Here is a 27,269-nt window from a genome sequence, read left to right as displayed (position 1 = left end):
GTAGTGCAGGTGTGCTTGTGATGAGTTCTTTCATCTTTTTTGTGTCTGAAAAAGTCTTTATTTGCCTTGCTTCTTGAAAGGTATTATCTGAGTTTTTTCTTTCAATATAGTACAGATATCGCTCCACTGTCTTCTCACATGCATTGTGTCTGATGAGAGATCTGTTGTTATTCTCACATTTATTCCTCTTACATAGTGTGTCATTTTTTTTCTCTGACTACTTTTAAGTTTTTCTGTTTCTTGAACCATTTAATTACAATGTGGTTTGATGTAGTTTTCCTCATGCATATCATACCTTGGGCTCATTGAGTTCTTCAGTATGTTGGATTATAATTTTCATCAAATTTGGAATATTTTTAGGCATTATTTGTTCAACAGATTTTCATCCCCATTCTCCCTCTCTTCTCCATCTATGACTCCAATTACATATATATTAAGCTGCTTGAAATTGTCCCAGAGCTCACCGATGCGCTTTTTTTTCTCTATTTAATGTTTGATAGTTTCTGTTGCGTGTCTTTAGTGTATTAATCTTTGCTTCTGCCATTTATTCCCTCTGGTGTTTTTTAAATCACTAAAAATCTGACTGGGGTCTTCTTTTTGTATCTTCTATGTCTATGCATAACTTTTTGAATATAAGAATATTGTTATAACTCTGTTACTATTTCTGTTTGATAATTCTAATGTATGTGTCCATTCTTGGTTGTTTTTCTTTAATTAATTTATTTCCTTTTTATAAGTTATATCTTCTTGCGTCTTTGCATGCCTGATAATTTTTGACTGGATGTGAGACATTTTAGTTTTACCTTGTTGGCTGTTAGATATACTTGTATTTTTATAAGTATTCTTGAGCTCTGTTCTGTGATACAGTTGCATTTTTTTTGAGAAATTGGTTGTTTCAGGTGTTTGCTTATAAGATTTGTTAGGGCCTAGAAGAGTGCTCATTCTTAGGCTAATTATTTTCCATCACCAAGGCAAAAGCAAAACAAAACAACTGTGTATATTCTACCAATGTTTCTAAATTTTTGAAAACTCAGAACTCAGTACAACTTCTTAATCAAGACTCCAGAAAAAGTGTCAAATAAAATAAGGCTTATGTCTTCTCTTCATCTTTACCACAAATAAACACACACACACACACACACACACACACACACACACACACACACTCCTTTGGTGCTGTATACAAAAAATAATGTATAAACAAATATCATACTTGCATAAAAGTTTCATTTAAGGATTAAATAGAATGAGTAGAAGAGAAAGCCAAAGCTATTATGAGTTTTAAGTGGGAAAACTTTGAGATATCAGATATATCTGTAAATTGTGAGGATGGCTGGCAAATATCAAAGGTTTCTGCAGACTAATACAGAGGCTATTATGTAGTGAATGGGATGGTTAGGAGGGAGTTCTGTTCAATTATTGCCTTGTGCATCTTCAATGATCTTTGAGATCCAGGGAGAGCTAAATATCTTAGAAAGAGTACATAGAAAAATAACATCTAACCTCAACATTATAACTTATTAGAAAAATTACTTCTTTTTGTAGAAAGAAAAGAAATCTATGACAAAATTGCTAGAATAGGTTGGCTAAAAGCTTGGAACATATTTTTGGGTCAAAAGCCTGGAACATATTATATGTAGGGATGAGTAAGTGGTACTATTTGACCTGATATACTACTAAAAGCTAAGTTTTGTTTTTAGAGGTTGTTTGCTGCCATATTATGAGGAACAGCTCTTAAACTTTGGCTGGATAAAATTGCAGAATTGGGAAGGAGCAATGCTTGTTGGAATGTTTGGGAAGCTTGCCTCCTGTAGTTTCATGTTTTAAACGTTGATAAGCCTTTTATCACTGTGCATGGTCACTTCTGGCAATTGGACCCTAAGGTTAGAAGCATGAAGAAATATGAGCGGTTCTGTGTGGTATATTCTTAACTACAATTCCAAATGATGATTGAGATGACTTCAGATATCTATAGTCTGTAAATGATATCCCAGAAATTGGGGAGTGTAACAGTGATTCTCGAAACTGTGTTGCATGGAATCCTAAGAAGCTCCTCTTAGTGCTTCCTGGAGATGAGGGTTGGGGGTAGAAAAAGTTTCAGTCCCTCTGATTTTACTCCAGTTAGTAGACTATACTTTTATATATTTCAAATATGGAGATTCTGTGAAAACTTTCATTTCAGAAAAACTTGAGCCTTTCCTGGGATTAATCTGAGAATTATTCTTTCAGAGTTAGAGAGCCAAAATAAGTGCTTGAACTAATTCTTAATTAATGGAATTATTATGGAACCCTGTAGCTCTTATATATTACCCAATATTGGTTGATGTAAAAGAAGACAAGAAATAGCTAGAAGGTAGATAAATATCTGTGCTTTGAATTTATAGATTAAAAGAAATTACTAAATCATTCTGTAAATTCAAGATAATTCTTGAATTCTATGTGGATTAATTTTGATTCTCACCTTAACAAGAAAATAAAGATAAGAGTACACTGATTTCCTTGTTGGCTTTTACCAATTTAAATGTGTACATCAAACTATTTTTGGGCCACCAGTTGGTCATTTTCTTTCTTTCTTTTTTTTAAAAATATAATTTATTGTCAAATTGGATTCCATACAGCACTCAGTGCGCATCCTAACGAGTGCCCTCCTTAGTTCCCATCATCCACTTCCTCTCCCCAACCCCCATCAACCCCCATTTTGTTCCCTGTATTTAAGAGTCTCTTATGGTTTGCCTCCCTTTCTGTAATTTTTTCCCCTTTCCCTCCCCCACGGTCTTCTATTAAGTTTCTCAAGATCCACATATGAGTGAAAACATGGTATCTGTCTTTCTCTGACTGACTTATTTCACTTAGCATAATACCCTCCAGTTCTATCCATGTTGCTACAAAAGGCCACATTTCATTCTTTCTCATTGCCGAGTAGTATTCCATTGTATATACAAACCATATCTTCTTTATCCATTCATCAGTTGATGGACATTTAGGCTCTTTCTATAATTTGGCTATTGTTGAAAGTGCTGCTGTTAACATTGGGGTACAAGTGCCCCTATGCATCAGCACTCCTGTATCCCTTGGGTAAATTCCTAGCAGTGCTATTTCTGGGTCATAGGGTAGTTCTATTTTTAATTTTTTGCGGAACCTCCACACTGTTTTCTTGAGTGGCTGCACCAGTTTGCATTCCCACCAACAGTGCAAGAGGGTTCCCGTTTCTCCACATCCTCGCCAGCATCTGTAGTCTCCTGATTTGTTCATTTTAGCCACTCTGACCGGTGTGAGGTGGTATCTCAGTGTGCCTTTGATTTGTATTTCCCTGATGGTGAGTGACGTTGAGCATCGTTTCATATGTCTGTTGGCCATCTGGATGTCTTCTTTGGAAAAGTGTCTAATTCATGTCTTCTGCCCATTTCTTCACCGGATTATTTGTTTCTTGGGTGTGGAGTTTGGTGAGTTCTTTATAGATTTTGGATACTAGCCCTTTGTCCGATATGTCATTTGCAAATATCTTTTCCCATTCTGTCGGTTGCCTTCTAGTTTTGTTCATTGTTTCCTTTGCAGTGCAGAAGCTTTTTATCTTGGTGAGGTCTCAGTAGTTCATTTTTGCTTTTAATTCCCTTGCCTTTGGAGATGTGTCGAGTAAGAAATTGCTGTGGCTGAGGTCAAAGAGGTTGTTGCCTGCTTTCTCCTCCATAGCTCGTCATTTTCTAATTACTCATATAAAAAAGCTATATTGACTATGAGCAACCTGAAGTATTTTGGCCTGCTTGAAACACCTAATTGTGTTTGGGAATGACAATACTAATTCCAGAGAAGATATCACATGACTGACATAATCTAGCATTTTGCTCCTGTTTAAATGAGACAGGTATGAAAAAAATTTTTAAGTAGGTTCATGTGGAGCCCAACGTGGGACTTGAACTCACAACCCTGAGATCAAGACCTGAGCTGAGATCAAGAGTTGGACACTTAACTGACTGCGCCACCCAGGAGCCTTATGTAGTGTAGGACCATGCTGCTTTATGTGCCAATTCATGATGAAGTAAAAAGCTTGTAAGAGAATGTAAATCAATTCGCTACATCCCTCATTGAGAAAGTCTCAATGTGGAAAAAAATGTCAGCTAAACTAGATAGTGTGCTTATTGATTGCAACGGACTGAATGTTTGTATCCCCCCTCCCCAATTCATATAATGAAATCCTAACCCCTAAGGTGATAGCAGTAGGAAGTGAGTCTTCAGGAAGTACTTAGATCATGAGGACAGAGCTCTCATGAATGGGATTTGTGGTCCTAAAAAAGAGGCCCAAGGAAGCTCCTTTGCCCCTCTAGCCATGTGAGGTCACAGCAGAAAGACAGTTGTCTAGAAGTGGGATCCCACCAAATCTCCCACATCTTGATCTCAGACTTCCAGTCTCCAGAACTGTGAGAAATAAACTTCTGTTGTTTATAGGTTACCCTAGTCTATGGTATTTCATTATAGCGACCTGAACTGACTGAGACAGTGATATAGTTGATTTACCTTCTGACACAAACTCCTTATCTCATCGCATAGTGATAACAAAACACTTCATAGATGGGAAGCTGGTCTTCAGACTGCACTTTGAATAACACTAATATAGGACATACTATAGAAACTACCTCTGTCCCTCAAGTTTTCCTTAGGTTTATATATTGCTACTTTGAGCAACGACCTTATTAACAATATTAAGGAATGAAGAGTTTCTTCTCCATAAATTATGTGAAGGTAGATGCTACAGAAAAAAAATATAAATCAGGTCACAATGGTAGAGGTGATGTGTAATTGGAGAAACGGGCCTGGTGTGAGTCAGAGCCCACTTAGGTCACATGTACCTGCTGCCATAGGAGAGAATATGATAGTATGAAGAGGTTAAAGTGCCAGACGTTACACAACGTGTATGTGTGAAAGTTCTAGAGATTCAGAATTTAGTTAGGGCACTATTTAAAGGGAAGCGGTATGGCATGACGGTTATATGTGTGAGTGTGGTGGTATACTGCCCAGGTTGAAAAACTAGTGACTGCACTTCCCAGTTGCGCAAATTCCAGTAATCACTGTAACCTCACCATGCCTCATTTTCTTTATAAGATAGGAGAGATGATAATCGTACCTACCTAATAGGGTTGTTGTGAGGATTAAATAAAATATTCATGTAGAATAAATAAGAAATATTATTAAATAAAATAATGTTTATATATTATATATTATATTACATGTAGTATATGTTATAAAATATTATATGTTTTATATTAAAATATTCATCTAGAATAAGCTAAGTATATATTATGCTTACTACATGTTAGCTATTGGTATTCTTTTGTATCAAACTAAAGTACATTTGGGGCGCCTGGGTGGCGCAGTCGGTTAAGCGTCCGACTTCAGCCAGGTCACGATCTCGCGGTCCGTGAGTTCGAGCCCCGCATCAGGCTCTGGGCTGATGGCTCAGAGCCTGGAGCCTGTTTCCGATTCTGTGTCTCCCTCTCTCTCTGCCCCTCCCCCCTTCATGCTCTGTCTCTCTCTGTCCCAAAAATAAATAAACGTTGAAAAAAAAAAAACAAAAAAACAAAAAAACTAAAGTACATTTTGTAGTACTTGATTAAACACTAAAATGAATCATAATATTCTAAGTATTATTGAATAAGCAAGAGGACAGTGCACTCTATGGAGGGTATCATACCAAGATTTAAAGTTTATACCTTGCAATGATATACATTTATTAAAGGTGATAAAATTCTGTACCTAGCTTTGGTAAGCTGAAACCTGGAGAGAAGTAAACTAATGTATTCCAGACTCAAAAAATCCTGAACGTTTCCAGAAACAAATATAGATTATTCCTTTGAAGTTTTCTATTTGATCATAACTGGAGTCACCTAGGAAAAATTCATAGGACACTCATCCAAATCCACTCCTGCATGCTTTCCTAAAGGTTGCAATTTCAGGAAAATGGTCTGTTTATTTGTAATAACAATTTCCTCTGCATCAGAAGAGACTCTTACCTTAGATGCTAGTAAAGCAACACTCACTGGTAGAGTATATTATAGAGTATATAATGTCATTTAAGTCAAGAGCTTACACCATGGAAAATATAAACCCCATGGCATCAGAGCAGTGCTTGGTAACCCTGGAAGGATACTCATTCAAGGGCTGAGCTTGAAATGAATAATTGCTGAACCACTAAAGAAGAAAATACCAAAAACATTAACTAACTTTTGCTTGGTTCCATTGGGAGGAGTCTAATTGGAACCAGCCTTAGGCAGGTATGACAGGTGCACTAAGATCCTGACTACCACACCTATTCCCACAAAGAGAAAAAAGTGGTGCCCTCTTCCCACCATTCGGGCACTCCCATGACTAGGTCTGGTGATAAAGGGCTAATGCTTACAGGCTTACAGGGATCAGTTCTTGGGGGGAGCACTTGGAAACCAGGGTATCAGGGACATTCATAATGACTTGGATCCAAGCTCTAGCCATGTCCTAATGCTGGGTGTGAGGGAGGCTGCTGTAGTTTGGAGGAGTGTCATCACATATCGACATCTCTCCTTAGTTACTACCTTTTACTACCTTAGTTAACATGTGACCTCCAGTTATTACCTCCATACATTCCTCCCATTAAATATTTTACCCTGCTTCCTCTATTAGCTTTTTACTATAGTCTTCTGTGTTTTTAAAAGTTTCCACTTCGGAAGAGTGTGCTCAGGGAGATTTGCTCTCTCACTTTATTACACCCTGCCTACATGTCCCTTCTTCAAGGACTTCCCTGGATACTCCCCTTGAATATCACTCCCCCACCTCCTCACTGACTCACACTTTTCCTAGTTTCTGTTTCTTCTTAAAACTTTATCAGTACCCTATGTTATTTCTGGTCTATCCATACAACTTAAGTCAGCTCCTCAAAAGTACCGATTGTACAAAACAAAGATCTATGATTTCAAGATCAAATGCTTTTAAATCTTCTCTGAATTCTGATTCTTCCTCAGATGTGTTTCTTCTGTGAGCTGTATTTCTTCCTCAAATTTACTTGTAGGACTATTCCTCTACTGCATCCTTATAGCAGATGTCTTGCTATAAATGGGATCAGAGGGGCCTTGGCAGGACACTCCTTGGGTTTCTGTGTCAAGCTCTAGATCTGCTCCTAGTGTTTAAGGTGTCTGCACCATTGCTAAAGAGCTGTTAGATCCCCAGTTACATAATATTTAGAGGCACATGTCTTCTAAATCTGGTTCTACAGCTACTGACAGTAAAGGGTGGGCAAGAGTTGGCCTGGGAGCTGGCTGCTTGCCTCAACTAAAATTGTCCAAATGGCTCTTTACGATGAGTCATGGAGAGTCTATGGACAGGGTGTTCACATGTCATTACCAAGGTTACTGAAGCACCCTGCCCTCTGAGCATATTTTCAGCAGGGCTGGTTCCATAAAGAAACTGATGAGGCAGCTACTTTGTTTAATCTGAAGGCCCTCAAAAGGCCAGTTTGAATACAAATTTGATTCATATTTACTTGATCTGAAATTCCTGCCATAGTCACCTTCCGGAGATACACATCTCCTAAATAAATAAATGAATACTTTTCCCCCTTCCAAATGCTAGAGTTACAAATTAGCTAGCTGACACATTAGCAGGGGTTAGTCACCTGATCAATATTTCATCACATCTCTCTTTAATCAGGGGAGCTCAGGTATCTGACATATGAATGAAGAGAGATGGTTTATTATGAGAATTAAATAAGACCTTGTATGCAGAGCATGTGGCACTTAGAAGGTGCTGAAAAAAGAGTAGTTTTTATAATAGAGGAAAAAACAGCTAAAGTAAATGATTGTTAGGTGTCTACAGCCAGCTGAAAACCTCCTTCTGACATTGTTCTTCAAATTCTATGTAATTGTTATAAGAACCAGAGAAACATTCCTGCCACATACATGCTCCTGCAGTCCCAGGAACTCTTAAAAAGAAGCCTCAGGTAGTTCTCCTTATCATTTCTGAATCTAAAACTACTCATCCTGAGATATCAATGGTTAATATCAGATTGGACTTTGAGATTGAGGGGAGAACACATAAATACCAGGAACCCTTCAGGAGGTGGGTGTGCAGCAGTGAAAACAAGGCTGATGATTTTCTCTCACTTCAGCCTAAGCCATTCTTCCTTCCCTTTTGACTTAGCCTCAGGTCTTCACTCACCAAAGGCCCTGCCCAGTGACTCCTTAAACTCTGGATTTCCTGAATGCTAACATTTCCTCAGATGCTTGCCAACTGAAGACTCCAATTTACTTCTTTTTTAATATTTATTTATTTTGAGAGAGAGAAAGAGAGAGCGCGCACGTGCACACAAGTGTGCAAGTGGGGGAGGGGCAGAGAGAGAGGAAAGAGAGAAGCCCAAGCAGGCTTTGACTCGGGGTTCAATCCCACAAACCCTGAGATCATGACCTGAGCCAAAACCATGAGTCAGACACTTTACCTACTGAGCCACCCAGGCGCTGTTCCAATTTACTTCTTATTTCAGATGACTTTTGAATTTCCTCAATACCATTATCATTTCTTCCCATGCTATTTTCTTAAGACCCAGGTAGAATGAGTAAAGCAAATACTTGAACAACTTTAAGATGATTTGTGGGTTATCAAAGGGGGGTTGATTTTCCTTTTGGCTTTTGGAGACTTGGGGCAACAATAATCATCCATAGGTTGTAACCTTTCTGGAACTGTGATGTACATGCCCAGTTGACTCCCCTTATGTAGACTTTGTGACCAAAAGGGTTAACAAACACATGCTTTTCCATAAGACTGACTAGAAAAGGAAAAATAGTTCTATATAGGACACTGAATAGGTCTCACTTCCTATGAGAGACAAGATTCAGCTTCTCTGGAAAATTACCAAAGCAAACTTCCTTGATCAAACTTATTGATGCCATAAGCTCTTTGGAGTTCTGGCCAGGACACAAAAGCCTAGGTTTCTTTTACGTCAAACTCTTGCCCCTGAGCAAGTCAGCCTTTGAAACTTGGTTTCCTCCTTTGTAAAATGAGTATAATATCTACATTAGCTATTTTACCAATTATTATAAAAATCGACTAAGATAATACATGAACTTTTATTCAAGAAACATATGGAACAAGGTGTGTCAGGTAATCTCCTGGGCATTAAGGGTGTAATGATGAATAAAGCACAGTCCCTTTCCACAGATAGGAAGTCAGACAATAAATAATGGCTGCTTATGGGGCGTCTGGGTGGCTCAGTCGGTCAGGTAGATATGACTTTGGCTCAGGTCATGATCTCGTGGTTTGTAGGTTTGAGCCCCGCATCAGGCTCTGTGCTGACAGCTCAGAACTTGGAGCCTGCTTCAGATTCTGTGTCTCCCTCTTGCTCTGCCCCTCCCCTACTCACTTTCTCTCTCTCTGTCTCTCTCAAAAATAAACATTAAAAAATCATGGCTGCTTATCATAATAAATACATAATTAGAGATACAACAGAAACCCATTTACCCATTAGATTCATGCTGATAAAAGATTGGTTATATGTAAAAGTGATTTTAAGTAAAATATCATATAAGTGATACATATATAACTTTAACTCAGCCCATATAAATATACATTTATGATCAGTCTTTTAATATTTTGTGTAATTCCTTTGAGTATGGCTCAACTGATTGAAGTCTGACTTACCTTTCTTCCATAAACCATAACCTGTACGACATGCTGTGTAACTCCTAGTAATTATAGTTTTCTTAGTGTAGAATGAGATCTCCAAGACTCTTGGAAAACAGATAAACATACAAAGCGCTTATAGAATCCTGTCATTTTGTAATGATTTTTCCCCTTTTCTTTTATTATTGCCTAACCCACATCTAACTCAATAGAAGTTTTTCTTAGAGGCTTGCCCACCGGATGACTTGGTTTTCATTTCATTCATATTTTACTGGCACATATAATATATAAATAAAGTATTAAATACAAATGGCATAAAGAAGTATGGGAATAAATCAACTGCTTCTTGGTAGCATACACCTCCTAGCAGAGGCAGAAGGATGCAAGCATACTGGACAGAGATTACTCATTAGGATCTTTGATTAGGCAGTGGACAACTGTCCATATGCTTTCAGAGGGAATGGAGAGGATGTCGGTGAATTCAGCATGCTGCTGCAAGTTCGTCAAGTATGGTTAAGAGATTCTCACAATGCGTACACAGTGCTTTGAGAGCACAGTGGAGCTACTGAATATATCTGCTTGGGTCTGGTGAGAGATAGACGCCACAGAGAACATGTCATTTGCATAGAGATCTTAAAGGAGCTCAAGTTACCGAAAACAAGCAGCTGAGGGGTGGAGAAGGGCAGGAGGACTTTCACAGCACAGAAATAGTATGTGGAAACGAGAGGCATAAATACATTTCAGAAAATACATTTCAGCCACCCTTTCCTAATGCCCACTTGGGAAATGTAGCCAAAGAATAGGATACCTAAGGAGTGAGCAGATAAGTGTGCTTTTAATCGCTATGTTCAATTTTTCAACGACTGAACTATTCACACTGGATCGTCTAACCTCTCTGAACATTTAGCTCATTTTTGTGTCATCTTGGTAAAAATTTCCAAACAAATTAATCTACCAAAGCTCCTTTGATGGGAAAGGAGGGATATCAATAAAAACAGTAAAGACATATACCTCGGATGCAAGGAGACCCACTGATGGGCTGAGAAGGTCAAGGACCCACTTGTCCCTAGGCAAAGTGCACCTGTAAGCTTCTGCCAGTCATCCTGCTGAGAAAGTATGGTTGCATAAAAGGTGTCCTATAACACTTTGGAATGTTAGAAGGCTGACCTTTACCCACCAATCCTTCCTTTAGGGATCATTCATTACCTAAGTAAAATCTGGCTCCTTTTCCAATTCAGGCTCATACCACTTATCCATAGGCCATGTTTCCTGAACTGTATCCCTTGGCCCTAAGTCCAATGTCATTACTCATTTCTTTTGCCCACCCATGGCATATTTCTCGAACCTCTATTAGAACAGTTATTTCATTATGTCTTAAATCAGGGCCTATTTGATACATATCTGTGTCTGTCAAGGGATTGTGAACTTACCCTGGATCTTTACTTTCAAGACTTTATTTCCCTCAACCGCTTCTTCCACAGTTAATCAGAAGTTTCACAGTAGGTACTTATTTGCTCAACTGCAGAGAGGAAGCTGCGAAAATCTTGTAGTCTGGAGGGAAAAACCAGTTGCATTGATGAAACACGCTCCTAGAAATGATGGAAAGAAGAAAGAATTTGGAGGATTTCTAGTATTCAGATACAAGGAGATTACAGGTCCGGGAAATAAACACTCAGAGAAAGATCAGAGGAACTGGGATGGTTTAGCATGGAAACAAAAGGATATAGGAAAATTAAAAAAAACAGGCTTTAGTTATTTACATCAAGTGATTAAGCAAAAGAAGGTTCCCAGCTGGGTTTTAGTTCTACTGAGGATGCAACTAAGGAGAACACAATATAGTTTGCTTAATTATTTTTCACGTATTTTTCAACATCAGGGTCTTTTCTTTGTCCACCATGTTTCTGTGTAACTTTATAGAAACAAAGGGAGCAATGATACTTTAAAGGCCATTAAGATTTTTATTAAGCTGGTAGGTGAGAATACAGAGTGGCCAGTGTCTGGGCCATTGTCCATGTGTCTGAAATTCATTTAAACATTAGTTGGTGTTGACTGTTGCCTTACAAGGGTCTCCTAGAGTGCTCTTCTCTTGTCTGTTACATGTGCAGGGCCCCCTCCCAAATGTGTGCTCTTTATGTAATTGTGTCTAATGACCATGGTTAGACTAGGCCTGGGGTGGTGGTACTCTCTCCTGATGACACTTTATGGCAGTGCTGGTCTAGATGAGGAAAAGAGAAATCCAAGAATGTATTGCCCAATTATCTGGGATATGACAAAAGAAGCCTCAGAACTTTTTCCACCTGTCAGAATGAGAAGACTGGCCAATCTTTTAGAGATTTAAGAGACTGGGGAAGAAGGAATGGTCACCATCTATTAGCTGTTCAATCAGCCTGTACTGGTATGCATTGAATTAGATGGTACTTAAAAAATCGCTTACACTGTAATGTGAAAGTTATTCTGCACAGGAGCATTGATTCTGTCTTAAGGAGCAAGAACTGTTAACAAACACAGTTTTGCTATTAAAATGGGAGCAGGGAGGGTAGATTTATTTGTGTGGTTGTGTGTTTGCATGTATGTGAATTTCATATTTACTTGTTTGTCAGAAGACAAAACCTCATAACTGCAAAAGAGATAGACCCCAGAGTTAGCTGAGTGCAGAGAGAAAGAAATCATTTCCATAAATACTTTTCCCTACCCTGGGGCAGATCTGCACCTCCTCATTGAGGAGCTGTAGTGGGAGGATGAGGAGGGAGAGGATTATTTCTTTCCCTTCCTCAGTAGCTTGACCTCACTTTTCTTTTGAATAAGTGACTCTGTGGTGGTGCCAGCATTCATTGCTTTCCACAACCTGAGTTGTGCAGAGAACCACAGCTATTTTCAGTAGAATCAGATCCCAGCTCAGTGGCATTCTGCCCTTTCACTTTTTTCCCAGAGCCGAAGAAATACAAAATGGCCTGGCACTAGACATTAAGAGCAAATGCACTTCTCCACCATTCCTGTTCCTCCCAGAAGCATATTAAAGATAACAACAGAGACAACATGTTATTTCTCCCCTCACTTAAGACTCACGGAAGCATACCATTTACCAACTGAATGATTTCCAGATCATTTTGGTTTCTCAGATGGCATTTAAAGTCAACAGTTCTGGTAGTTATTCCCTTTAATGGAAGTAGCCCTATATTTTTAGATCTCAACAACAATCAGAAAATAAATCAAAACAAAACAAAAACCCTCTCAAACACCCTGGGAATGATTAACTTAAAACAAACGAAAATTAGCAGAGTCCTTCTTGATTCAATTTATGTTTTCAAATTGGTGAATAGTATTCATGAGTGTTTTAAGGTTCACTTTAATGCATATTTTATCAATTTTGACTACATCACAAATTTCTCTTTTGGCCATTTAAAAATAGTAAAACTGAAACTGTCCTGCCAATATTTAAAGGGATATTAGTTCTCTCCTCACATATTCTGTCTAGTCTTGTGAGAGTGGCCCATTGTGCCCAAGGACAACGGTTTCTTTGCAATGCTGAATCTTAGACACTAAAGACAGCCTCTCTTCAATGGGGTTACTACAGGGGAAAAAGGAAAATTTCAGTGCATCATAGAAGGGACAATCTAATCCTCTTTGCTAGTACATCTGCTCTGGCAGTTTTGCTCTGCAAATCAAAAGACATCCCATTAATTAAAGTTCCTTTCCCTTTCATTTTTATTCAGTTTGTGAAATGTGACCAGTATTCACACAAAAAAAAAAAAAAAAAAAAAAGTTTCAGGCCACTTTAGTCACAAATATCCACCCGAAGGGTGAGCACTTTGATTTGTTGTCTGGTTTCCGTTTACTGTTCTTCTTCATTTTTTTTTTTTTTTTTTTTTTTTTTTTTTTTTTTAAGAAGGAGCCCTTCTCCTTTGGCAGAGTGCAATACATTCAGAGAGCTTTACAAAACAAAGCTTTCAGCTCTGAGTCAGCAACAAACTCATCTTTGTTCGTGTGGCTCTATTAAGGAAAGAAGGCCAATTTTATGCAGGTTTCTATGGCTGGCTTCACAAAGGCATCTCTCTGTGTGCAAGCTCTCTGGCAGGAACAGCCGACTCTGAGATCATCGTTTTCAGTAATGACCAGCTGCAATGATCGGAGAAAGAAAATCATAAACTGGTTTATATAGTGATTTTATTAAGGAGCCTGAAATATAGATTCATTCACTGGTAGGCACTTAAGAAAGGAAGCTCATTGGATGTGTTTAAATGTATGGCCCAAGGCCTCCCCATTTTCCTTTATCACCAAACACGCTTTGATTGGCTATTCACGTCATTTGTCTTGAAGAGGAAGTGAAGCTTATTTGCATTTCCCTGGGTTTCCCGGGAAATTCCCAGGAATTCTTGTCCTTCATTCCATGGTATTTTCCTGTGTTTGGGATCACATTAAATTATAATCTCACACTGTGTCTCCAGGTACTGAACATTTGTTTAACAATAGAGCTAGGACATGTTAACATTTCCAGTTTGCCCACAGAGAGATGGCTTCAGACTCCTAGAACATATGGCAAACATTTAGAATAAACAAAATAGTCTCGTACTCCTAGTGCAAGCATTAAAACAAAAACAAAAACATCAACATAACACTATTTGTCAGAAAGTTTAACAAGATGAAGTTTGGAGATACAGAACTGCATGAAGCAATTTGTGTTAGAGCTACTTCCTTAACAGTGTTCCATGATAGGTACATACATGTTTTGACTTCAATGAGAATTTCCAGCTTGCATAAATTTGGGTGGGAAATGCTGGTCTTGACAAAATGAAACTTCTTTTAACTGCATGACTTCTCAGAATCTTAATATGCTAATGTTCATTGCCATTTTTAAAAGAAAGATTCCTTCTTCTCCCCCTACCCCCATGGGAACATTTGCTTGGACAAGTACCCCAAAGATCTCACTTCTGGGGAAATGCTGCCCAAAACAGATGGGGTGATTGACAACCAAAGGCTTCAAAAGCTTAGGATCCTGGATAAAATTTCCAAGAGAAACTTCAGACATTTGTGTTAATATGGATATATTAAATATTTATAGTCAGATGTTACCTGAAACTAGCTATTCAGAAATCAATTACGGTGTGAAATAGGAGAGCACTGTACCTTTTTTTGCCCAAAATGCTGGCTTTCTTTTTACAGGTAAAGCTTTAGGAGATTTCTATTGGTTTACAGATACACTGGTTGTATGATTCTCATTTCCGAGGCTTTATAACCTAGAAAAAGAACTGTGATGGACTGCACATGAGAAGCTGGAGCTAAGTGCATGGAAACCTAGCAGGTACCATGCTTCTCCTTCTTAATCCATGGCTACCAATTAAAGATGCCAGAAAGCATATTTTTGCCATATTTATGTATGAGTTAAGTAAGTATCTTTGTTGTTGTTGTTGTTGCTTAAAGAGAACTGCTAGCAAAGACTTTTGTTCATTCATCCTTTTAATTAATTCAAACAAGAAACATTTATCTACTGCCTGCTTTGTACCAGGTACATTGTAAATAAGACAGACATGTTCCCTGCTTTCTTAGAACTTCCAGGCTAGAGAAAGGAGAAAGGCCATGTTTTATCATTTCTAATCATGCTGTGGCTTGTTCATTTTCCCAAAGGGATTTCTGTGCATTTAGAACTGAATAGGTGGGCAAAAATTACTAATATTTTGAAAAATGAATGCATTGGAACCCGAAGCTTGCCTGATCCTGGGGGTCATTCTCATAGGCACTAGGCGTATACTTTGTTGTTGCGAACATCTTGTGTAAATTATGACTATACTTTGGGGCAGAAATTGATAATGGTTAAGGATGGGTCTTTTGAATTATCTGCCAGAACTTCTGAGCAGCTGTTCCTGTTTTTTAGTCACTGATGAGTCACAGTTCAGGGGAGATACAATCAGTGTGCCAATTGATGTAAAAAAAAATATATATGGGTGATTTCTACCTTAGAATCCCTGATACAAGTCTAAACTTATCTCACATTGGAAAATAAATCCTCAAGGCACATACCTCTGTACTTGATATACTGCAACACATAAAGGATCTCTCTGCACTCTTGAAGCAAGTTGGGGCCTGGTTTAAGGGTGTTTTTCTTATAAAAGAAGGAAAGATAATGGCTGAACTCTGGAATAAGACAGTGATAGGGAAGCTGTGATAAAATGGCTCCAAGATATAATATTTGCAAAAGTTTTAATCTACAGTGGTTGAATGTAGCCACCTCATAGGGAACTTAGATAACCTAATTAAGCAGTGTAAACTTTAAAAAGTCAAGGAAATGACTTGGTATTAATTCAGAACACAATTTAGAAAAATGTAACCTAGGCTTCTAGCTCCTAACTATATGTGTGTTAATGTGTGCTTCTTCATACTTTTCTATTGTTTTAATAAATAAAGCAGTTATTTGTGTATTTTCTACTGTGGTTTTCGGTGTTTGTGTCTGCTCTGTTTCTGTGCATTTGTCTCTTTTTTTGAATCCAGATCTAAGTCAATTTAAGTTCATTTATTTAATTAAGAAATATTTGTGAAATGCCTGCTAGTGAGTAAGCACTAAGAATAAATGTTAAAAAAGGAAAGGGTGTGTGTGTGTGTGTGTGTGTGTGTGTGTGTGTGTATCTGAAAAACACTACTTGAAAAACCAGAGGCAGCTTCATATTATCTGTAATAGATTATCAAAGGGGATGGAAAGAAATTTGATATTCCTTTATGTCAAACTACCATATATATATATACTTTATTTTTTTTTAATTTTTTTTAACGTTTATTTATTTTTGAGACAGAGAGAGACAGAGCATGAACGGGGGAGGGGCAGAGAGAGAGGGAGACACAGAATCAGAAGCAGGCTCCAGGCTCTGAGTCATCAGCCCAGAGCCTGACGCGGGGCTCGAACTCACGGACTGCGAGATCGTGACCTGAGCTGAAGTCGGACGCTTAACCGACTGCGCCACCCAGGCGCCCCTATATACTTTAGATTTTAAAGTCCTGTGCCAAATAGGGGCGCCTGGGTGGCTCAGTTGGTTAAGCATTGACTTTGGCTTAGGTCATGATCTCGCAGCCCATGAGATCAAGCCCCACCATCGGGCTCTATGCTGACAACTCAAAGCCTGGAGCCTGCTTTGGATCCTTTGTCTCCCTCTTTCTCTGCCCATCCCCTGCACATGCTTTGTCAGATGCCTCTTCAAGACTCTTTGAAACCATCCTCTAGAAAACCTCATCTTACCATGCTCACCAATTCTAATCATGATCCTTATACAATATCAGTAAAGTTCTCTGTGTTGAAAGACTGTCTTAAACCAATCTCAAAATCTCATGTATTTCCCAACTTTGTAGTTCCCCCTTGGAAAGGCTATGAAAACGCTGATAAAATAGTGTTCTCCTTTATCTTTATTTATTCCATGAGGAATAAATTCAACTTTGTCTCATCAAGAGTTTAGGAGCACCAGGGTGGCTCAGTTGGTTAAGTGTCTGACTCTGGATTTTGGCTCAGGTCATGATCTCATGGTTGTGAGATTGAGCCCTGTGTCAGGCTGTGCAGAGTGTGGAGTCTGCTTAAGATTCTCTCTCTCTTTGTCTCTCTTTATCCCTCTGCCCCTCTCCCCTGCTTGTGTGCTCTAAATAAATAAGTAAATAAATAAACATAAAAAAGGGGTTGTTTTGGTGATGTTTATAGCAAGCCACTCTTTGACAATCTTGGAGGCCCACTGAGATCTGATAAAGACATCAAACTTCTACAACCCAAGACTCTCAATCTGGAAATAGAGCAATCTTCTGAGACCTCTTGAGTTTTCAACTCAGGGATATTGCATTGGGTCCAACTTCCTATTTCAATCTTTTTCTTTTCTTCCTTTTTTTCTTTTCCTTAGCTCCCCAGATAGTGACTTGATTTTGTCTTCTAGGAATAAACAAAATACCCTCCTACTCTTCATAAGCCTTTTAAGGAACTCTCTGATGAAATAATCAGACTTGTAAACCTCCTACTCTTTCCAGAAATCTGCCTTATTATTGCAACCTTGTGATATATAAGAAATGCATGTTTTGTCATTTCTTACGTATATTTGGTCATTTCTCATATATATTTGGTCTTCGCCCACAGTTCCTGGCTCACAGCAAACCAAACTCTTGGAATTTCCTGAGAGATAGGAGCAATGGGAACAACATTTGTTATATTTGGTCTCTTGTCCTCAGTTCCTGAAAATACTTCAGAGCCATAAGGTGAAATGAGTGTCTTGTTATTCATAACAAGCACTTTTCACCACTGGTTTATGCTAATGAGGTGACTTTCTAAAGCACCTATAGATGGGGTTTGATTGCCAAGGGGATCAACAATGAATAGGTGTATGATTGACCTACATATAGAACCAAACCAAATTGACAGAAGCCTCCATTAGTTTATCTACTGTGGTTAGTGCCCTTAGACATCATAGGTAGGCTTTTGCCATTGTGTTTATAGGGACTATAGTAAGCTATTAATTCTGATGATTTTGATGAAGTTGAATCAGAATAACAGGCCAACTGTAGCCCCTCACCCCTTTCTAGAAATCAAGGGTAGGACTTAAAGTTGCAACCTTCTATTCATGGTTGAGGTATAATTGACATACATATAGATGGACATACTCAATGTATACAATTTGATGAATTTGGAGATAAGTATAAAACAGTAAAACATCACCATAATCTATGCCATAAACATATCAGTCTCCTCCAAAAGTTTCTTCCTGCTTTTTTTTCTTGTGATAAGAATACTACATTAGATCTATCTTCTTAGAGAATTTTTAAGAATATGTTAGCTATAGGCATGATGCTATAGAGTAAATCTCTAGGACTTCTTCATTTCACAGAACTGAAACTTAGTACCTTTGACCAATATCCCCTCTACCCTACCCTTGGTAACTAGCACTCTATGAGTTTGACTATTTTAGGTTCCTAGTATAAGTGGGATCCTGTATACTAGTGTCAGAACTGAACTGAATTGTAGAATATCCAGCTGATACTAGAAAATTTCTTGGTGTAGGGAAAAAAAACCCACACTTCAGAATTGGTGATCAGAATCAAAGTCCTTGTCTCAGTCAGTTTAAGCTCCTATAACAAAAATAACATAGACTGGGTGGCTTAAACAATAGAAATGTGTTTCTCACATATTTGGGAGCTAGAAAGTATGAGATTAGTTACGGTGCCAGCATGGACACTTCTGTTGAGGGCTCTCTTCCTGCTTGCACACTGCTGCTTCTGGTTGTATCCTCACATGGTGGAAAGCAGAGAGCTTTTCCCAACACCATTCATTGAAGAGACTATTCTTTCCCAATTGTGTATTCTTGGCACTGTTGTTGAAGATCAGTTGATTGTGTATGCATGAGTTTATTTCTGAGCTTTCTGTTTTATTGCATTCGCCCAGCAGATTTTTGGTATGTTCTGGTCATTGCTTTTTTCTTAGGATTTTTGAAGCATTTTCTGCCTGGAGAGCTAGAAACAGTATCAAAAATATTACTTAATTTTGTGTTCCCAAACTAGGAATTTCTAACCTATGTTTCTAATGACAAGAGTACCCATTTTACTCTGACTGTTAAAAAGCTTTGCAAAATCCTGCCACTCAGAAACTTTACTGCTCATATTGCCCCCAGTCTCTAGAAAAGGAAGAAAGAACAGAACTGGAGAACTCAGACTGGCAAAATTCTCAGAGACTCTCAAACTTCTGAGGCTGAAGATATTGCCATTGAGATCATCTCCCTTTGGGATTCATTGACTCTCCCGTTTCAGTTGATAATGGTTGACTTATAGAAACATCACTTGCAATTATGGACTCCATTTACTAAAAACAGACATAGTCCAATATTGCAGGAGATTCTAGGAATGCATGCAGTATTTTTTTCAAGAGGTTTGAGCAGCCTTTCTTATAATCCTTCTAAACAACTTTTGAAGGCTCTAAAACCTGAGACCAGGTCTTCTAGAAAGAGCCCATTAAGTACTGTTTACAACTAGAACAGCAATAAAATTCCAAGCAGTTGTTCCTTGGATTCACGCCTCTCAAATAAAGAGGCACAAACTATCTTTGAGTCACTAGAAGGTGGTTCTTAGAGATCTCAAGATGAGGATTCTCTGAATATCTCAAGAGTCAGACCATCTTCAGAAGGAGATAAGTGTTACACAGACAGCTTTCACCCAGGATTCACAAAATAATACTGTAGATTATAATTCTTTAATAGGCCTTATTTTGTTGTTTATTTTTCTGGACATTTTATTTCCTTTGTTGCTTATGTAAGGCTATATTTAACTAAGTTATTGTAAGAACTCCATTCCTAATTTCAGTGTTATGCCATCTCAGTCACTCCATTGTATGAATCCCATGAATGGCTACAATTTGTTAATAAATGTATGCATATGACTAAACATCAGAAAACATACTTCCATTTGGAGCCACCCAGCTTCCTTTGGTACCAGTTCCTTATAATAAATCTCTTGGTTTCCAGGGTAACTGTACTTGACTGTCAGCTAACATTGTATGTAGAAAACCCCACAATAGACCAGACAGAGAGAAATCTGAAACCCCATATCATATTGCACTTAGAAAAGAAAGTTCCTGTCTTCACTGAAACAGCGTTCAGTGATTTTTTGTTGGGCCTCAGTTTTGAAATTGAGCTTGCACAAAAATAGAACTGAGAAGAGGACTAGAGTAGAGATGGTATTCACTGGAAGACCAACTAACTTTCAAAGGAAAGACACACTATTTTTCTTTGGCCTTAGGTCTACCTAAGGATCTCATCTCAGTCCTGCAAACTCGTTGCCTGGTACTGGGCCATGCTTGACGAGTAGTTCCAGATTTTACAACACTGCAATCTGTTGGGGTAGATTATCTAAAAACAGATCATTTAATGGCTCCTAATGACTGGTATTGGATTTGTGTACAAATGACTACTCATTTCTAACTGCCAAATGGGAAGAGACTTGTTATATGTTGGTAATCTGATTCCTTTCTTTAGGATAGTCTCTGCATCACTTAGGGACCATTTTGGCCCTCAGTTTTCCCTTTTAGAAAAATTTCACCCTGTGCCTTAAAATAGGCCTGGAGAGTAGGAAGAATCCAATATGCCATTGTTTACAAACTAGCTAAAGAACTAGAGAATGCCACCAAGGGAAGTGACACTTGAGACCTTCATTAAATTGGGCAGATGCTGGTCCAGAAGAGAGCCTCTTTAGATATAACATTGGCCTCTTGAGAGGGAATATGTGATGTTTTAGGGGAGGTGTGTTGTGCTTAGATTCTTACAGGCCTCTTTGGTACCTTTAATGTTGTGAAAGAGATTTGGGAAGGAACAAACCATAGGATTGTCAGTTTAGCTAAGAAACTTCTATCTGGTATGTGGGTTTTTTGCTTTAGGGATGAGATCTATTTTCTGTCTAATTTGGGCACCTTGTCTCCTGGCTGACAAGTGAAATATAAACTCTAATCATAATTATACCTTTAACAACTGCCTGGTTGTAACGTTCAGATGTGTGATCACCAGAAATTTGAATATTGCTGAACAGCCGCCGTGCCATCAAATGATCCAACAGGTGATCTTCCAACAAAAAGAATAGGAAAACCTTATCCTTGTGGAGGTTGAAACAACCATCTCTGGAAACATGATATAATATCCCGGCAACTCAAATATTGATGAGAACTTGGACCGAACACATCCCCAGATGTTAAGGAACCCTCTTGGGGCACCTGGTGGCTCAGTCGGCTAAGCATCTCTTGTTTTGGCTCAGGTCATCATCTCATGGTTCGTGAGTTCAAGCCCTGCATTGGGCGTGCTGACAGCGTGGTGCCTCGTTGGGATTCTCTCTCTCCCTCTCTCTCTGTCCCTCCTCTGCTTGTTCTCTGGCAATCCCCCCCCCTCTCTCTCTCTCTTTCTCTCTCTGTCTTTTATTTTTTTTTTTTTTAATTTTTTTCAACGTTTGTTTATTTTTGGGACAGAGAGAGACAGAGCATGAACGGGGGAGGGGCAGCGAGAGAGGGAGACACAGAATCGGAAACAGGCTCCAGGCTCCGAGCCATCAGCCGAGAGCCCGACGCGGGGCTCGAACTCACGGACCGCGAGATCGTGACCTGGCTGAAGTCGGACGCTTAACCGACTGCGCCACCCAGGCGCCCCTCTCTCTCTGTCTTTTAAAATAAATAAATAAACTTTAAAAAATGAACCTTCTCATAGGTCAGGTTGGAAGAATGACCACACGGTGGGACAGTGATACTGAAAGCATCTACATGCCTATAGCTTATGGTCTACATAAACATGACTTTGTTTCGCTGTCTTAATTGACTTTATTGTTCTTCACCAATATGAATTTACTATTCCAGGAAGCTCTTGTGTAGAAAAATAAAAGATACAAATATCTTTATAGATTGTTCCAGGGACTTTTTGAAAAAAAACACAAAACACAAAACAAACAAAAAATAACCCCATTTAAATAAGCACCAAACTGTTCAAATGCTTAACAGATAGCATCAAACAACTGTGAACTTCCCTAAACTCTTCAAAACTCATGCTTCAAAATGTGTGTCCACCAGTACTAAATTATAATGATCCATACCAATCCTAAAGACCCTGAATTGAATATCCACCTTAAACCTGGCTCCCGATCCTTGCAAATACCCTGATTTTTCTGTCCCCTTTCTGAGATACTACTAAAACTCTCTCGACAGTGTGCTCTCCCTAACTCTGGTAGGAATACATTCAACTTTATGGTATCCATGAGAGATTATATAGATATAGATATAGATATAGATATAGATATAGATATAAATTTACTCTTTTTATTTTTAGCCATACTAGTAAGCTCAATGTTACCCCCTTTTTATTTTACTTTGTACTTCTCTGATGACTGTTGAAGTTGAGACCTTTTCCTTTAAAAAAAAATTTTTTTTAATGTGCATTTATTTTTGAGAGAGAAACAGAGTGAAAGTGGGGGAGGGGCAGAGAGAGAGGGAGACACAGAATCTGAAGAAGGCTCCAGGCTCCAAGCAAGTGTTCAGCACAGAGCCCGACGTGGGGCTCGAACCCACAAACTGAGATCATGACCTGAGCCGAAGTCGGACATTTAACCGACTGAGCCACCCAGGCGCCCCGAGACCTTTTAACATGCTTAAGAAAATCTGTATCAATACAAACTAAAGGAGAAAAAAACAAAAACAATCTATAACAAAAAAAAATGATAAAGTAAGATGAATAATGATATGGAATTAAAGTCAAAGAAAGAATAGCAGCAAGTGAATGCTGTAATTGACTAAAAGCTGTACTGATGATACACTGATAAAAATTTTTTTTTACGTTTATTTATTTTTTGGGAGACATAGAGAGAGCACAAGTTGGGGAGGGGCAGAGAGAGAAGGAGACACAGAGTCTGAAGCAGACTCCAGGCTCCGAAGTGTCAGCACAGAGCCCGACACGGGGCTCGAACTCACAAACCATGAGATCATGACCTGAGGTGAAGTCGGACGCTTAACCAACTGAGCCACCCAGGTGCCCCTGATGATACACTGATAATAGTGTAAAATTTTAGGAATCTTAACTCTATGAAGCAATCTGCCCAGTGGGACTTTACAACATTATCAAGCAGAACACAGCAGCCAGGCTTCTGAACAGAATGCTGCATTAAATCCTTAAGAAAAATTTTCTAACAAAGTAATTTTGGTTTATGAATGGAAAATATTAATAAACTTTATAGCTCACTTAATAAGTTTCTAAATAATGAAGAGAGCCTTCATATCAGTCCTCAGGTCATACTCTGAAGGTCACTGATCTAAGGCTTGGTTCCAAAAGGAAAACCACTGGGATATAAGGGAAGATTTATTAATGTGCTTTCCATATCTATATTAGTAAAGTTGAATCTCAAAATACTCACCTTGGAAAAATGTCCTAGGTTATCTGATAGCAATATATGTTTAGAAGGTATTAGCTATTCATATCCTATATGTGCTAATAGAAATGACACAGTTTTATATTTAGGGGACTTATTTAAAAACTGGTACAAAGAAAATAGCAATAACAAGCACATTATCAGTTATGTATAAATTTCTGTTAACAGATACTGAGAAGGGATTGATCCACTCAGAAACATACCAGAATGTACCTGCCAAAATGAGCATTATTCTCTTGGGAGGTTATTTTTTCTAGCAAATTTGGCTGCTGATTTTGATTAGCAATATATTTATATAAGAGAAAATTTTCTTCTACCCATTAAACAGTTTCCATAACACTGCTGCAGACTCTACAGCTTGGCCTCTAACAAAGGCAGCTTGGTATTATTTTGAATTTACTTTAGAATTGCTAAAATTGAGGCAAACCAATTTTTTCCTTAAGTGGAAAAGCAGCTCAACAACGTTTAAATGAACCATAACAAAAATGTCCAGTAGCTTCTTAATGAGCTTCAATAGAGTTGTCTAAAGTGAACTGCCAAAGACATTTTTTTCCCAGAAACTAGAAATAGACCTGTAGGGGCCAAACTCCCAGTCCAAGGCTCTGCCCCAGCTAGTGTTCCTAAAAGCCTGATCTGAAATATCAAAGCAAAATTTATTATCGTTATCCTTATGAGATAATCCCCATAGCAGCCTAGCATTACTATTGTAGCTCACTAAGGGCTCAAGATCTCCCAGTGCATAGTGTGCTTAAATATGCTATTTATAACCAGAAAATATACTTTCAGTATAAGCCATTTTGTAAATCTGTAGATGCAAGAAAAGGGCAATATAAATTTGTGTGTGTGTGTGAAACTGGGCTATTTTATAAACTGCACCATAGATCTCTAGAGTATGTAGGGAAATTTCGCTTTATTTTGTTTCATTATGTGAAATATCTTTTGGAAATGTTTCTCTTTGGCTTCAGCAAATGTCCTGGCTTAGCCGCTGTGTTACAGGTGCTCCAGGAAACTGGAAGACCTGTCTAAGAACTTAGTACCCTTAGTTTGCCTAGTCCTGAGGGTATGTGGCCCTGAATGTCATGCTGATGGTGGACATGGAGAAACTCAAGAGAATAAACAAGGCAAACAAAGAGTTGAAATGTTTGGATGTTTGTCTGGAAAACACAGACAGAATCTGGGGGAGCAAAAATGAAGGCTGCACAGTTACCATGCTGATCTCCTCTGCACAATGAGGGATGACGGAGAGTGGTCACAGCTTTGTCAAGATGTGAATCTAGCGGTCCCTGGATACCATGTTCTGTAGCATAAAAATAGGCTTGTTTAATAAAGATGACGATCATATCATAGGAGACCCAGAAAAGGCCAGAAGCTTAGTAGAAGGCTGAGACTAGGATCCAAGCAACCATCTAAAAGAGTATTAAGGTTTTGTTTGGTCATTTGCTTGTTTCAACTATTCGGGAGCAAATTTACTGTGTAGCGTATGAATCGAAACTTCAGGGTGCCTCACCTGGTGTGTGCTGAGAGTTTCTGAGAGTTTTTGTGAGTCTCAGGTAGAGAGGAGAAGCCAGGTTGCCATCAAGAAGCATTTCTCTGTCGATACCTCTGGTAGATGGCCCAAGAGCTCTCACAAGAAAAGGACCTGGATCTGCATTAATTTTTGGTGGTTTATTTTCTTGTTCTAACTAAATGCTTACTCTCTTTTATTATTGATACAGTATTTATTTGTCTTCCCTCTGTCAAATCCTGAGCCAGCCACGTTCCCCAGACTGCCTGGGGAGATAGAGGAAAAGGAGCAAACAGGGCAGAGGAGACACTGGAAAAAGACCTATGGGAAGTAGAGACAGCTCTGTCACATGGAAAAGAGGATGAGAAAGGCCACCACCATGCAAAAGAGTCCCATGGCCTCCGGGAGGGCAAAGCCCAGAATGGTGTAGGAGAAGAGCTGTTCGGGGAGGGGCTCCTGGCATAACCAATGATGAGGCTCCCAAATGCAGTCCCAGTTCCAGCCCTGGAGCCAGCCACCCCTGCCGTGGCAGCCCCAGCCCCAGTGCACTTGGCTGCTGTGTCCTGTCCCTTGAAATGGCGCTGGTTCGGAAGCTGCGGCTGGGAATACGTGAGGTCGGGGGGTGTGGGACTGCCAAGCTGCTAAGGCTCCATCTGTCAGTGTCTCCAGTGGTTTTAGCGACACTGCAGGCAGTGACTGGCTCAGCAGCTGAGAGGTGCTCCTGACCAAGAAGGGGCGGAGACTAACTTTGGGCAGGCAGACATTTTCAGAGGATGAGGGGCTGTGGCAGGAGAGCTGCTCCCAGTGCAGAGATGACAGAGTGAAATGTCCACTTTTGTACCTAATGTTGTCTTTGCACTTCTGTATTTCTTTGTGGAAGTTCTCCCAATATTGTATAAGCTTCAGGCCAAACAAAATCTGGATTGCCCTTATTTTGTGGTTTGTTCACAATGTCAGACAGGTAGCTGGATTCTTTCTTGACACTTTAGAAATACATATCCTGTAAACAGATAGTTTATGGAACAACTGTAGTGTTTGCTACTCATGTCACAGTGATAGCCTTAGAAAGACCCATCTCAGAGACAAGGTCAGGAACAGAGAAGAGGTTTTCTGTACGAGACTGCTTTCTAACAGTTTTGATTGCACAAATGCTGTTATTTAGTTTTCTAATACATAGCTATTAAGAGATAAAAAAAGAACCTGTTCATCATATATATTATGTAAGAAAAATGAGACACCACACTAACAGGCAGAAGCTGGACACATCCAGGTCATTGACACTTGGATGTATGATGGAAACCTTTGGGGTCAATGTGGAGTTCATAGGTTTATGAACTCCTGGATAACTACATAGCAGAGCTGATAAAGGGAATAATGTAAGGGAAACCAACAGACCTGTACTAAAAAAGTATAAAGGAAAGAGTCTAGAAATTTAACAGGGTAATTAATATGTACAAAATACAAATTAGTTTGCATTCACTGAGGAATTGTGATAATTTTATTTTAAGAACATATTTTAGTACCCAAAGGATTTCTTTCCATAACAATTAGTTGGAATCGTAATTGGTTTAATTATGTAAACAGTTCAACTGTATAAGATAAATATGGCATTCCTGTTTTTGGCTTAAAATATCTTTTTCTTTCAGAAGTTAAGAAAAGCATACTTGCATGTTCCTAGAGAATTTTACAATGAAGAGTGGGTAAAGTTTTGGTCTGCCTTTGAAGGTAGAATAGTTGATATTTAGATCATTGATGTAATTATAAGGATGTTGTTTGGAGTTTTCATTTAGCGTGATATTATTAAATATGGAGAGTAATTTTTAATGCTCCTAAAAGCAAGTATTCTACATTCTTATGTATTTTGTCAGTATATTTTAAAATGTAAAATGTATTTCCTCTGACAAAGGATAGAATAAGATACAAAAAATCCCCCTCATTAAGGAACTAACTCATTGATGCCTTCCACATCTGGTAGATACTCAATAAATATTTGTTGAATGAAGGAATTATTTTAGCTATTATATAAATGCTTTCTAGAAATAAAGTGCATATATTTTTAAATGACCCAATGATAACTAAACTCTAAAAATGACTAGTGCTTGCTAATGGATGGGAAAATAATTTTTAAGAGGAGCTTTTCAAACTATTGAGCACATTTTTATTTGAGTTTTTTTTTAAATATATCTTTTTATTCCTAGCTGCTGGTATAGTTGCTGCCGTGAGTAGATACTAAATA

The 27,269-nt window shown here is 38.6% G+C and overlaps 1 long non-coding RNA gene and 1 pseudogene across 1 annotated transcript in view; one reads left to right on the top strand and one right to left on the bottom strand.

Annotated features, from left to right (window-relative positions):
* LOC123606772 overlaps positions 1 to 27,269 on the top strand; it is a 238,143-nt gene that overhangs the window by 48,481 nt on the left and 162,393 nt on the right. The gene's annotated exons all lie outside the window — the stretch shown is intronic.
* LOC123606771 lies at positions 25,379 to 25,848 on the bottom strand (annotated as a pseudogene).

The sequence above is a fragment of the Leopardus geoffroyi genome, chromosome A2 (genome assembly GCF_018350155.1).
Source record: "Leopardus geoffroyi isolate Oge1 chromosome A2, O.geoffroyi_Oge1_pat1.0, whole genome shotgun sequence".
Taxonomy (NCBI): domain Eukaryota; kingdom Metazoa; phylum Chordata; class Mammalia; order Carnivora; family Felidae; genus Leopardus; species Leopardus geoffroyi.
The sequence above is the reverse complement of the archived record's forward strand: the minus strand, read 5'-3'. Positions and strand labels throughout refer to the sequence as shown.